The following is a 4,949-nucleotide window of genomic DNA, read 5'->3' on the forward strand; positions in this document are numbered from 1 at the left end:
TTTTTCAGGGTTGCTTTTTGACCGGGTCTCCTCGCCATTGTATTTTTTTATCTTATTTTTTTTGCTTAAAGATTGCCACCTGAGCTAGCCTCTGTTGCGCTTCTTTCTCAGTTCTAGAGGGTAGATTTCTCCGTGTTGCTTTTTCCCCAGGTCTCCACGCACTTCCTTTTATTTTTCCTTAAAAATTGCCACCTGAGCTAGCCTCTGTTGTCCATCTTCGTCGGTTTCAGAGGGTAGATTTCTCACTGTTGCTTTTTTGCCAGGTCTGCACGCCCTTGTGTTTTTTTTCTGCTTAAAGGTTGCAACCTGAGCTAGCTTCTTTTGCCCATGTCCCTCAGTTTCAGAGGGTGGATTTCTCCGTGTTGCTTTTTCCCCAGGCCTCCACGCCCTTGTGTGTTTCTTTTGCTTAAAGATTGCCACCTGAAGCCAGCCTCTCTTGCCCATCTTCCTCAGTTTCAGAGGGTAGATATTTCAGGGTTGCTTTTTCCCCAGGTCTCCACGCCTTTGGGTTTTGTTTTTGCTTAACGATTGCCACCTGAGCTAGCCTCTCTTGCCCATCTTCCTGAGTTTCAGAGGGTCGATATCTCCGTGTTGCTGTTTCCTCAGGTCTCCACGCCCTTGTGTGTTTCTTTTGCTTAACGTTTGCCACCTGAAGCCAGCCTCTCTTGCCCATCTTCCTCAGTTTCAGAGGGTGGATTTCTCCGTGTTGCTTTTTCCCCAGGTCTCCACGCCCTTGTGTGTTTCTTTTGCTTAAAGATTGCCACCTGAGCTAGCCTCTGTTGCCCATCTTCGTCCGTTTCAGAGGGTGGATTTCTCAGTGTTGCCTTTTCGCCAGCTCCCCACGCCCTTGTGTGTTTCTTTTGCTTAAAGATTGTCACCTGAGCTAGGCACTGTTGCCCTGCTTCCTCAGTTTCAGAGGGTACCTTTTTCAGGGTTGCTTTTTGACCGGGTCTCCTCGCCATTGTATTTTTTTATCTTATTTTTTTTGCTTAAAGATTGCCACCTGAGCTAGCCTCTGTTGCCCATCTTCGTCCGTTTCAGAGGGTGGATTTCTCAGTGTTGCCTTTTCCCCAGCTCCCCACGCCCTTGTGTGTTTCTTTTGCTGAAAGATTGCCACCTGAAGCCAGCCTCTCTTGCCCATCTTCGTCAGTTTCAGAGGGTGGATTTCTCAGTGTTGCCTTTTCCCCAGCTCCCCACGCCCTTGTGTGTTTCTTTTGCTTAAAGATTGTCACCTGAGCTAGGCACTGTTGCCCTGCTTCCTCAGTTTCAGAGGGTACCTTTTTCAGGGTTGCTTTTTGACCGCGTCTCCTCGCCATTGTATTTTTTTATCTTATTTTTTTTGCTTAAAGATTGCCACCTGAGCTAGCCTCTGTTGCGCTTCTTTCTCAGTTCTAGAGGGTAGATTTCTCCGTGTTGCTTTTTCCCCAGGTCTCCACGCACTTCCTTTCATTTTTCCTTAAAAATTGCCACCTGAGCTAGCCCCTGTTGCCCATCTTCGTCGGTTTCAGAGGGTAGATTTCTCAGTGTTGATTTTTCCCCATTTCTCCACGCCCTCGTGCTTTTTTTTTTTTATTTCCTTAAATGTCGGCGCCTGAGCTAGCTTCTTTTGCCCATCTTCGTCAGTTTCAGCGGGTAGACTCTCCGCCTGCCTTCGACAGGCCCTCTGGACTGGAAAGCTTTCCTCCTCCCGTCATCACGGTCCTTCTCGGATGACGTGCCTGGTTTCGGTTTGACCGTCCCCGCCCGCCCTGATTTTCTAAGTCCTCCCGGGAACCCCGGGGGCGCTCCAGCCGCTCCGGGAAGCGGCGGCCTCCCGGCCGCACCGGCCCAGCCCGGCCCGGGCCGCCCCCTGGCCTCTCTGGGGGGAACTCTCCCCTTCCCCTTCCCGGTGATCGCCCGAGAAACCTTTTCCGAGTCCCCCTCCTGCGGCTGGGGCTGCGCCTTGGCGGCCGGGAGCCCGCGGGCGGACGCCCCGGGGCCGCACTGGGCCGGGAGGCTGGGTCCGAGGGGGCTCCGGGACGGGATCGGGCGGCCCGGCGGCCCGGCTGTGCTCCCCGGCGGGCCCGCGCTCCGGCTCCGTCCCGCTGAGGCGGTCGTCGGTCGCCGGGTGCCACCTGGCGGCCGCTTTTATATCGTCTCTTTCCTCCGGAGCTCCGGCGACGCGGGCCAAGGGACGGGACTCGGCCGCGGTGACCGAGGCAGAGTCCCGGGAGGCCGGCGTCGCTGGCGGGATCTGGCCCGGTGGCGCCGGGGCGTGAGCGCGACGCCCGCTCGCCGGAGATTGGAGGTGCAGGCTACTGAGGGAGGTGGCTGTCGCCGCGCCGCCCGGTGCCGGCCGGGGTGTGGGGCCTCCCGGACGGGTCGACCAGCAGCCGCCGGTGCCCCTCCGTCCCCGGGAGGGGGTGGGGGGCCGCCGCGGGGGAACGGGCGAGGGAGCTCGTCCCGTGCCCGGCCGTCGTCCCGAGGGCGGCCCGGTGGTCGGGCCTTCCGCGTCGCCGATCCCCTTTCCGCGCCCCGCTCCGGAGGTGGGCGACCGGCCGGGGCCTTGCGGGGGAGGCCCGTGGAGGGCGCGACGGGCTCGGCCGCCGGGCTGGCCTTTTCCCCACTGGTCTTCCGAGTCGACCGGCTCTGGCGGTGGGGACCGGGCCCGGTCCTCGGATGCCTCCTCCTCCGTGGCAGTTTTTTTTTCCAAGTCCCGCCCTGGAGAAGAGCGTGGACCGGCCCCGGGAGCCCTCGAGGGCGGGCCGGGGAGGGCGTCCCCGGCCCGGACGCGTGCCCGGGGTGGGTCCGGGCCGTCGGACCGGACTTCTCTCTCCGAGTTTCGCGGGTCGCGTCTTTGTCCGGAGGCGGGAGGGGGCCGGCTCGAGGCGTAGGTGGAGCCCCGGCTGAGGGACGGGAGCCACGGTCCCGCCCCGGGCCCGGTCGCCGGAGGCGCCTCCGCGGAATTCTTTTCTAAGTCCTGACCCGGCGACTCAGAGGGAGGGACCGACCGGTCCCGGCCCGCGCGGGCGGCCCGGGGAGGCTGTCCCCGGCTCCCCCTGCCGCCACGCTTCTGGGGTCGACCAGATGGCCCCGGGAGCTCCGGGCCTGGTGGCGATGGGGTCGTGCTTGGGGTCTGGTGGCCGTGGCCGTGATCCAGGGGTTCCCCTGGTGATCCGTGGGTGGGCCCCGTCTCCGGGCGCGGCGATTCTTGCCCCCGAATGGGTGGTTTTGTGCCGCCAGGTAAGTGCTGACACGCTCTGCTCGGGTGACAGTCGCCCGAGAGCTTCCGGGTGCCTGGATGCGTGTGCGGGGAGGGCTCCGGGCTCTGGCCGAGAACCGGACGCCCGTTTCCACCCCCGCCGCTTGAGCCGCCCGCTGGGGCCTGCGCGCCGGCTCTTGTGCGTTCCAGGCGCCCCCACGACCGTGGTGCCACCTCCGGTCTCTGGTACCCGAGGGCGGCGGGGTTAGGGGCGCGGGGTCCTCTACCACGTGCACTCCCTGCCGCCGGCACCCGGGTGCGGTCGCGACTTACCCCATCCCACCGGCTCCGTGCCAGTGCGTGTCAGGCGTTCTCGTCCTGGGGTGGTCGCCCGCGCTTGCTGGAGGAGGAGAGGGGTCGGTGAGGCTGAAGCAGGCTCCTCCGCTCGCTGTCCTCGCCGGCCTTCCCTTGCTCGGGGGTCCCTCGCGTTATGCTGCCGACCGATGTGGTGATGCTGTGCTCTCCCGGGCCGGGCCTAAGCCGTGCCAGACGAGGGACGGACGTTCATGGCGAACGGGACCGCTCTTCTCGCTCTGCCCGCGGGTCCCCTCGCCCGTTCTCCCCCGCTGCGAGTGGCGTGTGGGAGGCGGCAGGGGTGCGGAATCCGGCCCGACCTCGCTCCCCCGCCCCGTGCCTCGTGGCGTGGGCGGTGTCGGGGTCTCCGTGACGCGGCGGATGCTCCGCCTGTGCCTCTTGGCTGTGTCTCGCGGGCGGCCCTCCCCGCGGTGGGGCGGGCCGTGTTGCCGCCGCGCCGCGCGCCTTCCCGGGCGCGTGAGCGCGTTCCCCAGGCCGTTGGCGGTGCCCCTGGAGCGTTCCAGGTCGTCCCTCAGGCGCCCGAGGCCGAGTGGCGGTGTCGTTCCCTGTTCCCGTCGGCCTCCTCAGGTAACCACTGCGCTGGTGTGTCTGAGGAGCGGAGGGGTCGAGTCGGTAAGGGAGGCGTGCCCCTCGTCCCCCTCGGGGTGGACGGGTGCCTCGTCGCCCCCCACGGCGTGCCGTGTGGGGGCGGGCAGGCTCGGGCGCGTGCCCGCGTGTTCCCCTTGCTGGGGTTTCCCCGCGGGTGTGGGAGTGACCGTGGCGGGCCGAGCCAGCGGCGTGGCGCTGGCTCTTTGGTTGGGAGGTGCTGTTTGATCGGCACCTCCGTCCCAGTCTCTGCCTCCCTTGGTCTCTCGGCCTGAGAGGAGGCACTGACTTGGGAGCCGCACAGGGGCCTTGTAGATCCCTAGCTAAGCCCAGTGTGGCCAGAGATGGCGAGCCCGGGGCAGCGCGGGCTCGCAGCCCTGACCACGGACGCTCCGACTTGCTCTAGGCCTTACCTCTACCGCAGACCCCTCCTGCGTTGCGTGGCCATGGTGTCTGTAAGCGCCTTGGTGGGACCGATGGCGGACGATGGGCGGGGGCGACACGCCCTCGGTGAGAAAGCCTTCTCTAGCGATCCGAGAGGGTGCCTTGGGGTACCGGACCCCCCAGCCGCCGCCCCTCCTTTGCGCGTAGTAGCCACGGACGCCACCACCGTGGCGCGTGGGCAGAGCTGCTCTTTGCCTACCGCGGCCGGCGCCTCCCCCCTCCGAGTCGGGGGAGGGTCACGCCCGGCCGGGCCGTCGTCGGGCGCGGGGCCGCGCGTGTGCGCGAGCGTGCGCGTGGTTCTCCCGTCGCGCGCTGGGGCGGGGAGAGGGCCCGGCCCCGTCCGGGCTCCGCCCCGCCGCGAGCG

Source organism: Equus asinus, unplaced genomic scaffold, assembly GCF_041296235.1.
Source record: "Equus asinus isolate D_3611 breed Donkey unplaced genomic scaffold, EquAss-T2T_v2 contig_215, whole genome shotgun sequence".
NCBI classification, from domain to species: Eukaryota; Metazoa; Chordata; class Mammalia; order Perissodactyla; family Equidae; genus Equus; species Equus asinus.